Here is an 18671-nt window from a genome sequence, read left to right on the forward strand (position 1 = left end):
AAGAGTGGCATAGAAGGCCCTGGCCCTCTCTCACATCTCCGCCGGATCCGTGAGGAGGGTGCTGTCCTCCACCAGGAGGCAGGTGACGTGCTTCTTGGCCCCCCTCCTTTCCTCCAGGGCTTAGAAGAAGCGGGAGCCGTGATCCATCTCCTGAAGGAAGCGGATACGGGATCGAACAAAAGCACCCCAGGCCCGATGGTCTTCAAGGGCCCAGAGCTTCTCCCGCTTCCCCCGGCATGCTCCACAGAGGGACAGATCCTTGGGGCTGGCGGCCAGACGCCTCTCCAGCTCTAAGACCTCCCGCTCCAACTGCCCTATCGCCGCATCCCTCCGTTGGCTGGCGCCCCGGGTCTAGTCACGGCAGAAGAGCCGGGTGCGCACCTTCCCCACATCCCACCACCGCCGCACCGAGGGAAAGGCATGCCTCTGCCCTCGCCAGGCCATCCAGAACTCCCAGAAGGATGCCACGAAGCCCACGTCCTCCAGCAAACTATTATTAAAGTGCCAATAGGCCGGCCCCGGCCTCTCCGCGCAAAGAGAGGCTGTCACAGTGGCAAGGTGGTGATCCGAAAAGGGGGCCAGCCAAACGCTGGAGGAGTGGGCTCGTGAAAGGTGGAAACGCAACAGGTAAATGCGGTCCAACCGGGAGAGGCGCTACCGACGGATCTCCACCTGGACGAAGGTGAACGTCGAGACGTCGTCCGGGTGGTGGTCGCGCTAGATGTCCTCCAGGGAGTAGCGTTTGACCATCTACCGGAGGACGTCTGTGGCGGCCAGGGGCTGGTCGGTCCCCGAGCGGTCTCGTTCCTCAAGGGTGGTGTAAAAGTCCCCTCCCAGGACCAGGAACTCACGAGGATAAAGGGAGCCGAGGAAGGCGGACGCCTGCTGATAAAAACGCAATCTCTCCGGGCCCGATGTTGGGGCGTAAACATTGACGAGATTAACCACAAGCCCCTCCATGCGGACCTGGAGGTGCAGCAGGTGACCCGGCACAGCCTAGGTGACCCCCAGCACCTCGGGCCGTAGGTCGGGGGAGAACAGGGCGGCCACTCCAGCTGTGCAAACTGAGAAGTAGCTAAAGTAGGCCTCATCCCCCCACTCCAGCCGCCAGCTAGCTTCAGCGGCTGGATCTGTATGGGTCTCCTGCAGGAAAACCAGTGTACCCCCCCTCCTGGAGGAAGAAGAGAACCTGGCTCCTGCGGAGACCCATCCTACAGCCCCGGGTGTTTTAAGTGGCAAAGATGATCAGCGCCATAAGGAGGGCTGGGGGGGGATCCTCGCCAGCAGACACGCCCACGGCCTCCGGCAGGCCGCACAGCAATCCGTGACCTACCCCGTAAGTGAGTAAAGAGTTATGGAAGAGGTGGACCCGCCGGTAGGCCACAGCGGCCTGCTTCCCGGTCCTCTTACCCTCCCCCTGAGGGCCCTCACGCCCTGGAGGACCTGATGGAAATCCCCCCACTGCCATAGCGCAAGCTGGATTTTGTTACGGGAGCCACGGACGTCCTCAAGGAACTCCTGCAGCTCCTCCGTCAGCGCACGGGGGGGCGGGGTCACCGATCGATGACTGTCCCCCAGTGGGGCCCCAGTCACAGCCCCATGGCCCACCAAGGCAGGCAGGGGGCAGACCCCCGACATGGCGTCCGATGGTCCAATGCCACGCGACCCGCCCCGCTCCCCAGTTCAACAAGGGGTGGCAGAAGGAGAACAGCAGCCCCTGTTGGGTCGGGACAAGGAAAAACTACTGAAGCCACTCCTGGGGGGTATTCCCAGGGGCGGCTCTGGCATCACAGGAGGTGGGGGGGGGGGACAAGGACAGGGCGGGGATCAGAGAGAGAATCTGGGAAGGGGGTAGAGGCAGAATCCTGAGCCTGTATAGTTGAGCCTCTGGACGGTGGCTCCTCCTGGCCAGGCTCAGGGATCTGAGAAGTAGGAAGGGGAGCCCTAACGATGCCGGGCTCAGCCACTGTGGTATATGCAGCAGTCCTGGCATCCAGAGATAGATGTTCGTCAATGGGGTCCCTGCCCGGGAAGAAGGAGGGCAGGTCCTCCACACTCAAGAATGATACCCACTGGGAACCGGGTCTCAGCAGCGGGGCACTGGCTGTTGCCCCAATGGGCTCAGCAGCTGTCAACAGGGTGCCACCTGCAGCCGGGTTGATGGAGGAATCCAGGGGACCCTCAGAGGTGGGAGCAGAAGCAGCGGTCAGGGGAAGGGAACTCGGGGACAGGGGGACCATGGTGAGGCCACCCAGATCGAGGCTCACTAACAGAGGGTCATCCTCCCCCTGTGTGACCGGGGTCAGACCCAGGGCCTTGATCTCCTCGTAGATGGATGGGAGATCACCGTCCACCACCCCAGGGCCCTCCTCGCCAGCACATGAGGCGATACCCACCTTAGTGCTTGCAGAGGTGTCAAGTGGGAAGGGGGCGAGACAGGCTACCTCGGGGGCTGCCACGGGAAGGGACCCCGGAGGAGGGGCGGCATTACCTTCCAGTGCTGCCACGATGTCCCCAGCTGGCAGCACAAAATGGGAGTCATCAGGGGGCAAGGCGGAAGGCTCGTCATTGGTGCCCCCCTTCCTGCTCTTCTGGGGGACCTCCGAATCTGAAGGATGTAACGAGGTTCGAGCCTTCCGCTTGCCCCGCTTCTCCTGCACTAAAGACCAGCCCTCCATGGCATCATCCGGGGGCTGGCTAACAGGGGTCGGGTCGGGGGGCAAGGGCAATGGCTCAGGGACTCAGGGAGGCAGTGGTGGGACAGCAAAAAATGGGGGAGGACTCCCCCTGAGACGAGCCCTCTCCCACATCCGGAGCTATCTCCACCACACCCTCCTCCACAGTGGTGGACGGAGAAGGAGGAGGAGGGGCAGCTTCGGGTGCTGGGCGGCCAGGGGTACCAGTGATGACAGGGCCGGCGCCTTGCTGGGGCTCAGGGGTCCAGGATGCTCCTCTGTGCTGGGCCAAGGGGCAGTCCCTCCAGACGTGCCCCACCGCCTGGCAGAGGTAGCACCGGGCCTCCCCCGTTGAATAATGCACCCGGGATTGGGTTCCCTGGTAGGGGACCAGAAAGGACCCCTCAAGCGCCTCTCCGCCACGCGCCGTCAGTGGCAGTTGAAGCTGCACTTGCCGGCGGAATGAGAGAACATGATGGAGGGCAGGGTCCTTGCAGCCCAAGAGGAGAGGGCTGATGATGGAGATGGGGCGTTCCAGGGCAGAAAGGGCGGGCAGCAGGGTGGCATTGGGCAGGAAGGGAGGGACGGAGGTCAGGATTAAGCAGACCTCTAGGTCTTCCAATGGCTCCAGGGGGACGAACATGCCCCCCACTGCCAGGCCCGTCTCTACTGCCTCCTGGGTGGCGGCCTCCAATGCTGGGAAGAAGACCACCTTCCCATACATTTTGGAGGCTGCCACGATGGCCGTGGGCCCCACCACCCTCGCTAACGCCTGCACATAGGTCTCCACGTGGGGCGAGGCAGGCACCAGGAGGAACCGGATGCCGTGCTTTCTGGTCAAAGTGGGGAAGGGGCCCTGGCCACTGTAGATGGTAGCGGAAGCGGTGGTCGGAGGAGCGGCGGCAGGCAGGGGGGCCGCCGCTATCTGGGCGTATGCCCTGGGGGCCAGGGAAGAGACACCTGCAGAGCTGGTGGAGGGAATAGTGGGGAGGGGTGCCGCAGCTGGTAGCGGGGCCACGGCAGCAGGGGCAGTCTCCGCCATGGAGGGCCTGGCCTTTCTAGCGGGGCCCTTACCCTTCTTCCCACCCGACCCTTCCCACCGGCTGGGGGGCTCCCCCCGAATCAGAAGAGGTGAGGGATGTGGCAGCTCCTGTACTACTACACCGACCCCCCTCAATAACAATAAATCCTTGTCATGCCCTGAAGGATACTTTTATTATTTAGACTGGGAGCTGTGCAATGATATCTGTAAGGTTTTAAGAGACAATTGGCAACTGAGGCCATAGACTAAATGTTATCTTGCAAGGTGGAAACAGGATGTGAGCAGTGTTTGAAACAAAGGGGAAAGAGGTAGCAATCTGAACTGAACATTTTCTTTCCACACAGATTTTAAATCTGTATTTTATGCATTCTAATGTACACTTGGCTCTAGAATGTAGCCGACAGTTCCATCATTTTATTTGTTGCACTTGTTGTGTAGGAATGGGTGGGGTAAGGATATCTGGGAAAATGGCAGATGTAGCAACATATAGATGGAGGGGGAAAGGGGAGAAGAATAATTTTCCTGTGATGAGAATTGTCCCTGGAGAATAAGAGGAGCAGTCCCAAAGAGTTTACAATCTAAGTAAAGTTACCTGCTGGTCTGTTTGGCCTTGCCTATTGTCCTCGACTCATTTCTGAGATATGCATTGCTCACTCCTACTGTTCTCTGCTCGATTAGCTCAAGACTGAAGTGAGGGCTGGTCCACACTACAGGGGAAATCGATCTTAGATACGCAACTTCAGCTACGTGAATAACGTAGCTGAAGTCGAATATCTAAGATCGGATTACTCACCCTTCCTCACCGCGCGGGATCGATGTTCGCGGCTCTCCCAGTCGATTCTGCAACTCCGTTGGGGTTGATGGAGTTCCGGAATCGATATAAGCGCACTCGGGGATCGATATATTGCATCTAGATGAGACGCGATATATCGATCCCCGAGCAATCGATTTTAACCCGCCGATATGGCCGGTAGTCTGGAGGTAGCCTGGGTTTTGCTTTACTATTCACATACAAAACTATGCAGGCACTGCAGGGCCAAGTGAGGGCAGTCAACCAGATGCCGATAGGGAAGCTGGGGATGCACTGCTGCTATGCAGAACCAAAAAAATAAGTCCCCCATATGTTTGCCACCACTCCCGGGAGTCTCCTTCTTGCTCTGCGGGGAGGTAGGGTAGCTCTCTCTCTCTCTCTCACACACACCCATACTGTCTGTCTCAATCTCTCACACACACAGTGTGTGTCTCTGTGTCACACACACATTCACTCCCCAGCACTTTGGAAAGTGGAGGGAGTGGTGCGCTCCAGTTCCCTCGCGTGGGTTCATCATCACATTCAATTTCCGCAGGGAATGTTTGCAGACACTACCATGCATCTATTGTGTCTCCTCCCTCCATTTGTGCTGCCTTGTAGAGTGTGAGGCTACGTTAACAACAATGTGTTAACCCTTGAGGGCTCAGACAAGTGCTAGTTCATCATTTAGCAGCAAGGCATTCCCTGGGAAATATCTCACCCTCTTCCACCACCTCCTCAAGCTTCCACTCCACCACCTCAACCAAGCTTCACAATCATCATTGCTGTGTATGGTATTACATTGTTTGTTTATATATATAGTAGTTATGTTCCTGAAAAATGCTACTTCAAGTGAAATTAAAGTAGCATTTTTCAGGAACATAACTACAATGTTAAGTGAGTAGTTACTGTATTGTATTCTGTGTTGTAACTGAAATCAAAATGTATATTATTTGATTACAAATATTTGCACTATAAAAATGAGAAACAAAAGAAATTGTATTTTCAGTTCACCTCATACAAATACTGTAGTTCAATCTCTTTGCCATGAAAGTGCAACTTACAAATATAGATTTTTTTTGTTACATAACTGCACTCAAAATGAAAATGATGTAAAAGTTCAGTGCCTACGAGTCTGCTCAGTACTACTTCTTGTTTGGCCAATTGCTAAGACAAACAAGTTTGTTTACATTTACAGGAATTAATGATGTCCTCTTATTTACAGTGTCACCAGAAAGTAAGAACAGGCATTTGCATAGCACTTTTATAGCTGGCATTGCAAGGTATTTATGTGCCAGATATGCCCAGATATGGGCATTTGTGTGCCCATTAGAATCATAGAATATCAGGGTTGGAAGGGACCTTAGGAGGTCATCTAGTCCAAACTCCTACTCAAAGGAGGACCAATCCCCAAACATATTTTTGTCCTAGAATCCTAAATGACCCGCTCAATTATTGAACTCACAACCCTAGGTTTAGAAGGCCAGTGTTCAAACCACTGAGATATCCCTGTCCCCTGTATGAACAAGGTCAGCTCCCAGACTACTGCACTGGGCAGCACAGCATGAGGCAGAGGTGACTAGCCCTCTGTGGAGAAAGAAGTGGTTCAGGACTATTATAAAAGCTGGATGAACACAAGGCCATGGAGCTGGATGCACTGAATCCGAGGGTGATAAAGGAATTGGCATATGTGACTGCAGAGCCATTGGCCATTATCTTTGAAAATTCATGGTGATCAGGGAGATCCCAGATGACTGGAAAAAGGCTAATGTTGTGCCTATCTTTAAAAAAGGGAAGGAGGAAGATCTGGGGAACCACAGTATGCAGTGGGAGAGGTTGGATATTGGAAAAAAAATTTGACTAGGAGGGTAGTGAAGCACTGGAATGGGTTACCTAGGGAGGTGGTCAAATCTCCTTCCTTAGAGATTTTTAAGGTCAGGTTTGGCAAAGTCCTGGCTTGCATGATTTAGTTGGGAATTGGTCCTGCTTTGAGGAGGGGGTTGGACTAGATGACCTCCTAAGGTCCCTTCCAATCCTGATACTGTATGAGTCTAAGACAGAGGCAAAAAAAGCATTGAGTACATTAGTTTTTTCCACATCCTTTGTCACTAGCTTGCCTTCCTCATTCAGTAAGGGTCCCACACTTTCCTTGACCTTCTTCTTGTTGCTAACATACCTGAAGAAACCCTTCTTGTTACTCTTAACATCTCTTGCTTCCTCCTGGTATCCCACTTCCCCACTTACCTCAAGGCTTTGGTCTCCTTCCCTGGTGAACCTAGTTTAAAGCCCTCCTCACTAGGTTAGCCAGCCTGCTTGCAAAGATGCTCTTCCCTCTCTTTGTTAGGTGGAGCCTGTCTCTACCTAGCACTCCTCCTTCTTGGAACACCATCCCATGGTCAAAGAATCCAAAGCCTTCTCTCTGACACCACCTATGTAGCAATTCATTGCCTTCCATGATTCAATGGTCTCTACTTGGGCTTTTCCTTCCAGGGGAAGGATGGACGAGAACACCTCTTGCGCCTCAAGCTCCTTTATCCATCTTCCTAGAGCCACATAGTCTACAGTGACCTACTTAAGGTCATTCTTGGCAGTATCATTGGTGCCCATGTGGAGAAGCAGAAAGGGGTAGAGATCCAAGGACTTGATGAGTCTTGGCAGTCTCTCTGTCACATCGTGAATCCTAGCTCCTGGCAAGCAGCACACTTCTCAGTTTTCCCAGTCGGGATGGCAGATAGATGACTCAGTCCCCCTGAGGAGGGAGTCCCTGACCACCATCACCCGCTTCCTTCTCCTGGGAGCAGTGGTTGTGGAACTCCCATCGCCAAGGACAGTGCATCTCGTGCCTTCCAATCAGTGGAGTCTCCTTCTGCTCCCTTCCCTCAGATATACCATCTAGTTCACTCTCCGCATTAGTACCTGTGGAGCAAACATGAAAACAATTGCTCACCTGTATCTGTATTGCTGGTACATAGACGCTCCTATTTCTTCTTCTGGAGGTCACATGCTGCCAATTTTCTTCACTGTCCTTCTCTCCCCACTGCCCTTTCATGCTTCGGCCACCATTCCAGAGGACATGCTTTCATGCTGATGATGCTTGTTAAAAAAAGTGTTATTGTGTTACTTAAATTAGTGACTGACCTCCTTGGGGAAGAATTGTATGTCTCCTGCTCTATTTACCTGCATTCTGCCATGTATTTCATTTTATAGCAGTCTTGAATGATGACCCAGTACATGTTGTTCATTTTAAGAACACTTTCACTGCAGATTTCAAAGAAAGCAAAGAAGTAGCAATGTGAGATTTCTAAAGATAGCTACATCACTTGATCCAAGGTTTAAGAATCTGAAGTGCCTTCCAAAAATATGAGAGGGACTAGGTGTGAAGCATGCTTTCAGAAGTCTTAAAAGCGCAATACTCCGATGCAGAACCTACCAAACCCGAACCATCTGACTAGATAATAAAAATGAACATGTGTCAATCTGCACTGCTTTGGATTGTTATCAAGCAGAACCCATCATCAGGATGGATGCATGCACCTAGAATGGTGGTTGAAGCATGAAGGAACATAAGAATCTTTAGTGCATCTAGCACATAAATATCTTGCAATGCTGGCTACAACAGTGCCATGAGAATGCCTGTTCTCACTTTCAGATGACATTGTAAACAAGAAGCAGGCAGCATGATCTCCTGAAAATGTAAACAAACCTGTCTGAGTGATTGGCTGAACAAGAAGTAGGACTGAGTGGACTTACAGGCTCTAAAATTTTACATTGTTTTAGTTTTGAATGGAGGTTTTTTGTAAGTAATTATACATTTGTAAGTTCAACTTTCATGATAAAGAGATTGGACTACAGAACTTGTATTAGGTCACTTTGAAAAATACAATTTCTTTTGTTTTTTTGGAGCACAAATACTTGTGATAAAAATAAATATAAAGTGAGCACTGTACACTTAGTATTTTATGTTGTAATTGAAATCAATATATTTGAAAAATGTAGAAAACTTCCAAAAATATTTAAATGAATAGTAATCTGTTATTGTTTAACAGCATAATTAATCACAATTAACTTTTTAATCATTTGACAGCCTTACAAATAACCAATGTCACCAAATTGTACTATATGAAAAACTGTTTTATTGGGTAGCCATTTGCTTATCCCATTTTATTTATAGTGATTATTTCATAGATTGATGACAGCTGGCATTAGGTACAAAAACAATTGATTATAAAAGTCTACTGACATTTTGACAATTGACAGGATGACAGGAATATGTTGCCTGTGTTTAAACTCTCTTGCTGGAATAAATCACTGTTGATGCCAAAATTCACCTTTGGCCCTTTTCAGCTGACTTCTAAACAGTGATTGGCAATGATGTTTGCTTGAGCAGGAAGCAACTTGATGTAGCAGACTTTCAGCCTTTTCCAAATCTTCTCTGGAAAGGTTATTTAAGCAATAAGTCCCAAGAAATTAAAGCTTTAATGAATTGGTTGTCCTCAGCTTTCGTAGCAACTGAATTCAAAGGAATTTCTCTCCTCTTTTAATATTCCATAAAAAGTAGTTTAAGTAATAAAAACATGCTGATTTTCTGGGGGAAGAGTACAATTCATGGACCATTTAGGATATTTTTTTTTAGCTTTCCTTCCCCCAGTCTCTCAAATGCTGCTAGCTGTCTCGCAAAGGACCAAATTTTATGCCTGCCAGGCCTTTCCACATATTTAGAATTTGCCATAAAAATGCTAAGGTGCACGCTTTGAAATAAAATCTACAATTTCTACTCCTTTAGGCCCAATCCTGCAGTTTTACACAAGTGACTTGTTATCGACATTTTGCATCATTACAGATTGCAGGACTGGTCCCTTCATTTCCTAGGTGTATCTCTTATTCCAAGTACATTCAGATGAAACATTTATATGGGAAGAAATTCCTGATACTTAACTACATACCTGCAAAATCTTTATTTCTAGAACATGGGCTGAATTCTCTAATCAGCACCTCCAGCCCCTTTGTGCCTCTCAGAAGCACAAAGCAGCAGGAAACTGGCTGCAGTTGGCCAATAGAAAATTCCTCTGTTGTTGCATGTGTGCCAGCTGTGGGCCTTCTGCCTGCCATTTCATTCCCTGGGCATAAAGCAGGCAAGGAGTGAATGTGGTGTACAATTTATTCTTAGCCTACGTGCAATGTACCTCAGGTGCCACATGACCAGGATTCATCACTGAATTTGGTCCACTGATTGAATCATTAACTTCCCCACCTTGGGCCAGGTACTGACGGGGAATGCAACGTGAACACTTATCCATGCCCCACTATGATTCATTGAGGATCCTGCATCACACAAGTTCGAGCTGCCAGTAGGCAGTAAGCTCTAGCGCTCCTTGTGGCTGGGGATGGTACTCAGAATCAGGGAACACCCTGACTTTCCCACCTGTCTCTGAGGCAGAATGGCACTCTGGTGCAAGAAAGAATCAAGCCCTTTGTTTGCCAATCTATACTAAAATAAGAACTGAAGAAAATTTCTGTCGAAGAAGCAGTGGTTCTGATTCACCATTGCCCTGCAATTTGTGCAGTCATCAATGCAAAGTGGGTGTAAAATCCTACCATCCCAAATCATTAATCTTTCTGCCCCACTTTGAACAGGGCAAACACCTACACACGGTGCAAGGCTAATGGTGAATGAGATCATAGATTGATAGATTACAAGGCCAGAAGTGACCATTATGATCATGCAGTCAGATCTGCTGTATAACACAGTCCATAGAATTCCGCCAAAGTAATTCCTAGAGCAGAACTTGTAGAAAAACATCCAGTCTTGATTTTAAAAGGTCAGTGATGGAGAATCCACAATAACCCTTGGTAAATTGTTCCAATGGCTAATTAATCTCACTGTTAAAAATACATGCCTTATTTCCATTCTGAATTTGTCTAACCTCAGCTTCTCCCCTTGAATCATATTATATCTTTTCCTGCTAAGTCCAGTGAACCCAACTCTTTTTCAGGTTGACAGATGTTAATGTACATGCCTCTCTTTGTGTATCTTTCCACTCTCTGGTTCTAGGTAAGGCTGGCAGTGTAGTCACACAATAAGATGGGTAGCCATCAGAAATTTAAGTGCAGACGTACGCAAAACAGACTGTCAGTATGAGATTTCCAGACTGCATTTTCTGAGAAACCCACATGGACAGGTTTGGTTGAGAGATCACATCACATGAATACAATGTATACTTCTGTTTCTCTAGATCTGCTCCATAATAGCATGTCTGTCTCTCTGGAACAGAGTTCTCCATGGCTGTTTGGTATTTTTGTAAAGCTGTAGGATAAATCTCCATCTGTTTTTTGTTATATACCAGTGCACAGGGCATATTTATGAAAATGGCTTGGCATTTAGGCTTTTCCATTGGCACTAATATGTCCCATGTCAGATTACATTAGACTATGTCACGTGACATGATGTAACTTGACATGACCAGATATAGCACAATTCATGTGTCTCCTTACATCAGCGATTTACAGAAATATCACTTAATAAGGCGTAATTACGCACAAAACATGAGTCCTTTCCTGCTGTCTCTGATTAGAGGCAGGTAGCATGTGTTCAGCTTCTGGCACATATTTAATTTTGATTTGTTCTCAGTAAACCTCTGCCTGCTTGTTCTTAAGGGCTTACATAACTACAGATCTTCTGCCAGGTTAAACAGCATATTTTTATCATTCTTCCTTGTACATACAATGAAAATGTAATAATGAAACAGTTCAGCCATTTTGCCCTCATAAGTGATTCAGTTTCTCATTCTGACCCATAATATTCTAATTTTCTCCTTCCCTCATCTTTTGATTTGTAGTACTGAAAAAAAAAAGTTGTATTTAGCATGGTTTTCAATATCTATTTTCAAAGTTTCTCTTTGCATTCCTAATACCCTCCTTTATCTCTTCTGGCATTTTCTTGTAATCTACCTCGTGTTCAATACTTAATTTAAAAAGTTACTGTAGTATGGTTGAATGGCTGCTTTTGAAACTCAATCAGTAGAATTCTTCTCAGATTTCTGTACTTATGCTGATGAATGCTTACTTAACTGATGATTTAAGTGAAGAGGTTAAAGAGCTGATGTGATGATGTCTTATGCAGAAACTCTTAAAACCATTTTTTTTAAAGAAACTACTGCTAGGAGATCCTATTACCTGAAGGGATTGTTCCTGTTTTTATTTTACAAAGGATGTTTTCATGAAAATAGGATTTTGTTCCTGGGGTGTGCCACTGTTCCAGCTGCATATTCGTCAGCAGAAGTCATATTCTTGTCTTTCTGACATCATACATTTCCACAAGAACTATGTATGACATCACAAATGGAAACTTATGTATGGGGAGCAAATGGATATTAAAGAAATTGCTTGTAAAATGAAGAAGCTAGATTTCCAGCAGGTATGCATTGACATAGCCCCATTGAAATCAATGGAGCTGTGCTGATTTACTTTAGCTATGAATCTGACCCAAGTTCTGGCTAGCTTAATCAGAAGGGCTCTTAGCTTAGCTTTTTCTGGAAGGATGCAATATTTAACATGAACTAAGATTGTGTTGGTGGTTTTTATTTATATTTTTACTGACTCAGCACCTCACGAAATTAAAGAGTTTGGGTGCCAATTTCAAATAAGAGCATATTAAGTGCCTAAGTAGCTTTCAGTGGGACTTATGTATCTAATTAATTTAGGTGCTTTAGAAAATCTAACCCGTTATTGCAATGTGTTTATTTAGGACATTCCTTTCTTCAAACCCACATTCATATCAATGTTTCCTTTGTGTAAGAGTCCCAATCTAGTAGTGTACTGTTTCACTTCATTTCCTGGCTAATTTGATAGAGATTTTAGCTGGCTTCTTACAGGAAATGTGTAGATTAACCTATCTAATTTCTCTAATCTGTGTATTTTAAACGTGTCTTTCTTGTTATTTTACTGATATTTTCCTGAGTGACTTCAGTATCAGCACTGATTACTGAGGGGGGAAAGGGTTGGGGGTTGGGGGTTGACTCAGGACCTCATGGCTGCCCTGTAACCTTTGGGCTTGAATTAGGTGGATGCAGATTCAACAGATCGAGGAGGGCATGTTCTGGATCTTGTTTCAGAATTAAAATTTGATCCCAGTGGGATGAGGATTATACTTTTGCCTTGACCTAAACATCACTTCTCCCAACTGGAATTTATGGTTTAACTGCTCTAGCCAGTGAGAAGGGCTGGTGTAATTGGTTTGCCTGTTGAGACTGACAGAATGTAGTGGAGACGAATGCTATGGAATCTTTCTGAATAAAGACATATCTTTCAAAGTATGCCACTTTGCTTGAACATGAAGACATGAACAAACATGGCTGTTCCTTGCCATAAATGAGCAGTTGCTGTAGTAACCAAAGAATAGGAACATGGGAATTACTAGGCTAGATCTGAACTGTGATTTATCTAGTTCAATGTCCCATTATCAGTAATGGCCACCACCAGAGTCTTCAGAAGAAGGTGCAAACAACTCCATAGTAGACAGACGAGGGATAGTGTGTCCCCCATGCAGGTCTCTTCCTAATTCTTAATAGTTAATTAGTTTAACCGCTGAAAAAAGAGGTATTATATTAAATCTTTTTTTTTCAGCTTTAATTGTTATAACTTGATATCGCTATCTATATAAACATCCACTCCCCTTTACATCTTGCTAAAATCAGTTCAGTTGAAACACATATGTGAGAGAGAGCTAATATACGTTTGTCAGAGTCACACAGAGGTTTTTTTGCAGGGAGCAAGGCAAAATCTGAAAACTGATCCCTTCTTTCAAAAAAATTACCATGGTTGTGAGACCCATTGCCAGGGGAGAGGAAATGTTGGAATGCAATATCAGTCTTACAATGCTGATAAATTTGCTTGGGCAGCCAAACTTTGACATGATTTTCCACAGAACCTCATGGTTGACAGAGTCAAAGGCTTTGGTTAGCTTGATAAAGGCTATACAGCTCCTGGTGTTGTTCTTGACATTTTTCCTGTCTCTCCCTGGCTGCGAAAATCATAGAATCATAGAAGATTAGTGTTGGAAGAGACCTCAGGAGGTCATCTAGTAAAACCCCCTGCTCAAAGCAGGACCAATCCCCAACTAAATCATCCCAGCCAGAGCTTTGTCAAGCCTGACCTTAAAAACCTCTAAGGATGGGGAGTCTAACACCTACCTAGGCAACTCATTCCAGTGCTTCACCACCTTCCTAGAGAAATAGTGTTTCCTAATATCCAACCTAAACCTCCCTCACTGCAACTTGAGACCATTGCTCCTTGTTCTGTCATCTGCCACCACTGAGAACAGTCTAGATCCATTCTCTTTGGAACCCCTTTTCAGGTACTTGAAAGCTGCTATCAAATCCCTTCACTCTTCTCTTCTGCAGACTAAACAATCCCAGTTCCCTCAGCCTCTCCTCGTAAGACATGTGCTGCAACCTCCTACTCATTTTTGTTGCCCTCCACTGCACTCTCTCCAATTTGTCCACATCCCTTCTGTAGTGGGGGGACCAAAACTGGATGCAGTACTCCAGGTGTGGCCTCCCCAGTGCCGAATAGAGTGGAATAATCACTTACCTTGATCTGCTGGCAGTGCTCCTACTAATGCAGCCCAATATGCCATTAGCCTTCTTGCCAACAAGGGTACACTGTCAACTCATATCCAACTTCTTGTCCACTGTAATCCCCAGGTCCTTTTCTGCAGAACTGCTGCCTAGCCAGTCGGTCTCCTGCCTGTAGTGGTGCATGGGATTCTTCCATCCTAAGTGCAAGGCTCTGCACTTGCCCTTGTTGAACCTCATCAAATTTCTTTTGGCCCAATCCTCCAATTTGTCTAGGTCACTCTGGACCGTATCCCTACCTTCCAGCATATCTACCCCCCGACCCCAGTTTACTGTGCAATCTATCTCATTGTCCAGATCATTAGTGAAGATGTTGAACAAAACCAGACCCAGGACCAACCCCTGGGGCACTCCGCTTGTTACCGGCTGCCAACTAGAGATCAAGTCGTTGATCACTCCCAGTTGAGCCATACAATCTAGCCAGCTTTCTAGCCACCTTATAGTCCATTCACCCAATCCATATATTTTTAACTTGTTGGCAAGAATATTGTGGGCGACGGTATCAAAAACTTTGCTAAAGTTAAGATATATCACTTCCACTGCTTTCCCCATGTCCACAGAGCCAGTTATCTCTATATAGAAGGCAATCAGTTTGGTCAGACATGACTTGCCCTTGGCGAATCCATGTTAACTATTCTGATCAGCTTCCTCTCTTCATGTCTGTTGTGACTTGTGATGGTCTGAAGCCACCCTGGGACTCTGGAAATACTTCCTCTGCAAGAGGGAGCAGGTGATTCAGGAAGATTTTAGCAGGAATCTTCCCAGTGATGGAGAGGAGGGAAATGCCTCAAAAGTTCGCACTTTTGGCCCTGTTTCCCTTTTTGAAAATGGTGTTGATGTTAGCATTAAGTAAATCAGCAGGGATTTCTTCAGTGCACCAGATTATGAGGAACAGCAAGTGAAGTTTGTTTGTCAGTGTTTCTGCCCCCACTTTCGGTGCTTCAGCTGGTATGCCATCAGGACCAGATGCTTTATTGTTCTTCATTTGTTTAATAGCTTTTCAGACCTCTTAAGGCGTTGATGGGTTGGCAAGTTTCCCAGATTGGGTGCCGAGGGATGGAGTCTATGATTTCATCAGTCACAGTTGATTCTTGATGTAGAAGGCTTTGGTACTGTTCCTTCCAGCACTCTTTGATGGATTTGTTATCTTTAAGAAGGGCACTACCATCTTCGGATCTTAGAGGTGTGAGGCCACATGAGCTTGGTTGTACAGGGTCTTTGTCTCACAAAAAAAGCTCCACATATTATGTCTGTCAGCGAATGTTTGGATTTATTTTGCTTTGTGCTCCCATCATTTGTTTTTGAACTTCTGCTGATGGAAAGAACTCTGCTTCTGAATGGAAACTGGTTGGTTTTGCCAGTCGCAGAAAGCTTTTATCTTCTTTTCTGTATACCACTGGGATTAACAGGAGTTTGGCCACTGACTTCAGTGGAGGTTGTATCAGCCAGATTATGTAGTGTATAGGAATGGTCAGTATCACTTGAAATAGGTTGTGAGCCCTCTGGAGACACTCTCTGTGTTTTAGAAGCCATCTAGGACATCAGTGTGTTTATGTAGCTAGGACACACAGTGTGTTGTGTATTTAATCAACATGGATATCTGCATCATGCCTGTATAGTTACATCATATTATGTATGTATAAAAGGCAAAACACAACACAAGATAAACCATCTGTCTTGATGATATTTTTCAGTTTTCTCACTGGAAAATCCTATATGAAACATTTTGTCTCAAAATAACATTTTGCAGCAAAATGAACATTTTCATCTCATTTTGCCTTAAAATCTCTTTGGGTCAGTTTTTGGAACTTGAAAAAAATCAGTTTTCCAGTTTAAGTTTGGGGATTTTTTGTTCTCCCTCCCACCCTTCTATCTGTTTTGTATTCCTCCCTTACCCTAATATATTTTTAATTGAAAAATGGGGTGAAGAACGAAAAAGTGCTTGGGGAGAAGCCACATTTCACACCTTTTATTGTTTTCCAACTGGAAAAAGTTGAAACAACCTAAAAAAGTTTGAATCAACTCTGGGATGAGAGAGAGAGAGGAGAGGTCGTGGAGGACAGAGAAGTCATAGATGTGGGGGTTGGGGGAGGTACAAGTGGAGGAGTGAGAGGCAGGGGCTAGTAAGTGCTGATGAATGAGATTAGGTTGTGGCCAGAAAGGGAATTCAAGAGAAAAGCAGTGTGAAAATAATATCAAATGGCCATCTGAGTGAGTGGGAGAGTCAGGCTATGGACGGAGATAATAAAAAGATATGAGATGAGGATAAGCAACAGATGGGGACTACTCCTCCTCTTCCCTCACCATTGTTTACACCACCACCATTTCCCCCATAACTCAGGCCTACAATTTGGAGGTTATTTTTGACTCTTTACCCTGGCCAGCACATCCTGGACATATCCAAATGGGTTTTTCCGCATCCTCTGTCATAGGGTTGCCTCCCTTATTCAATAAGGGGCTCACACTTTCCCTGACCTTCTTGTTGCTAACATACCTGAAGGAACCATTCTTACTACTCTTAACATCTCTTGCTAGCTGCAACTCCAAGTGTGATTTGGCCTTCCTGATTTCACCGCTTCATGCCTAACCACTATTTTTAGACTCCTCCCTGGTCATTTATCCAATTTTCCACTTCTTGTAAACTTCTTTTTTGTGTTTTAAGATCAGCAAGGATTTCACTGTTAAGCCAAAGTGGTCGCCTGGCATATTTACTATTCTTTCTTCACATTGGGATGGTTCGTTCCTGCAACCTCAATAAGGATTCTTTAAAATACAGCCAGCTCTCCTGGACTCCTTTCCCCCTCATATTATTCTCCCAGGGGATCCTGCCCATCAGTTCTCTGAGGGAGTCAAAGTCTGCCTTTCTGAAGTCCAGGGTCCATATTTTGCTGCTCTCCTTTCTTCCTTGTGTAACCCTTCTGCCCATCCGAGTTGGCAGCAACAAGGGCCGGGTTCAGTATCTAGGGGTTCCGTTTCAATAATGCAATGCAAACCCAGCTCAAGTCCCCAACCAGTGACCTGAGACAATTATATACCACCACCCCCCACCCCCACGGGCACCTCTAGGAGGCAATACTTCCTCTCTCATAAGCACGAAGTCTGAGTATAGCAAAATCCTTTTAATAAAGGAGGGAAACAATATGGCATTATATTGGGGAAACACCACAAACAGGATTCATAACAGAAACTATGAGCAAAAGACCCACCTCCAAGCTAGTTTGGCAGTGTCCTTTTCCCCTCACTCAGGGTCTTAAGTCCAGCCACCCAAAAGATCACCCCAAAGTCCCAAAAGTCCAACATCCCAAGAGTCTCTGTCCCTGGTCACTGCAGTCCCAGAGTTCAAAAGTTTATCTGCAGAGTTCCACACACACACACCAACTGGGAGGAAATGGGGGTGGGGGAAAAAAGGGGCACCTTACATGGTTCAAGGCCAACTGCTTCACTTCTCCATGGAGTTCTGCTGCAACCTTCACTAAGAGCCACTCCACTCCACAAGCCATCCCATGAGCCACTCCCGCCATCCCACGAACTGCTCCACTCTGCACCGTTTGACTCCACTCACCATCCCACGGACTGCACCAAGCGTTCCACAAACTGGCCTGCTCTGCCAGCCACTTAGCAATATATCTTCATGCTCCTGCCCTAGTTAACACAGCACTCAGTGATCTCAGCTCTTAGGCCTGGTCCACACTATGCTATTAAACCAATTTTAACAGCGTTAAATCGATTTAATGCTGCACCCATCCACACTACACTGCTCTTTATATCGATTTAAAGGGCTCTTTAAATTGATTTCTGTACTCTTACAAAACGAGAGGAGTAACGCTAAAATCGATATTACTATATCGATTTAGGTTTAGTGTGGACGCAAATCGACATTATTGGCCTCATTCTTTTACAGTAGCTACCCACAGTACACCGCTCCAGAAATCGATGCTAGCCTCGGACCACAGATGCACACCACCGAATTAATGTGCCTAGTGTGGACGCACATAATTGACTTTATAATATTTGTTTTATAAAATCAGTTTAAGCTAATTTGAATTTATCCTGCAGTGTAGATGTACTCTTAGTGATCTCAGCTCTTAATGATTTCTGCTTGTAGTAAGGGAGCCCCGGTACTGGTGCACCATTGGCCCAAAGTGAATTCAGCACAGCAGCCTGTAACTAGACCCTTAAAGGAATCAAAATTAGCTCTGCTATTCAACAGTGGAGCGAGAAAGAGGTGCAGTTGGTGTTTCAGGCCCTCAAAAGGGGGGCTCCTACCCTCAGATCCCAGTCTGTCTCTCAATTCACTGGGTCTCAATATCCCTTGTCTAGCGAGTGCTACTTAGTTGATGGTGAGTCCCTCTGACATAAAACAGTGCCACTGGCCTTGATTCACATAATCAGGGTAACAACACTGTTCTTTCTGCCCCAATAACAGAGAAACTGCAGAACCCACAGCAGACAAAGTGACCATTTGGGCAGCTGTGGGCTCATGCTGTGTGGGGTGGGTATGCCTATGCAAACAAGATCAGCCCCTGAAGTTC

The 18671-nt window shown here is 46.5% G+C and overlaps 1 pseudogene; it reads right to left on the reverse strand.

The window, feature by feature from the left end:
• Positions 1-17660, reverse strand: part of LOC115649435 — a 61919-nt pseudogene extending 44259 nt beyond the window's left edge.
• Between the last annotated feature and the right edge of the window lie 1011 nt (positions 17661-18671).

The sequence above is a fragment of the Gopherus evgoodei genome, chromosome 3, assembly GCF_007399415.2.
Source record: "Gopherus evgoodei ecotype Sinaloan lineage chromosome 3, rGopEvg1_v1.p, whole genome shotgun sequence".
Taxonomy (NCBI): domain Eukaryota; kingdom Metazoa; phylum Chordata; order Testudines; family Testudinidae; genus Gopherus; species Gopherus evgoodei.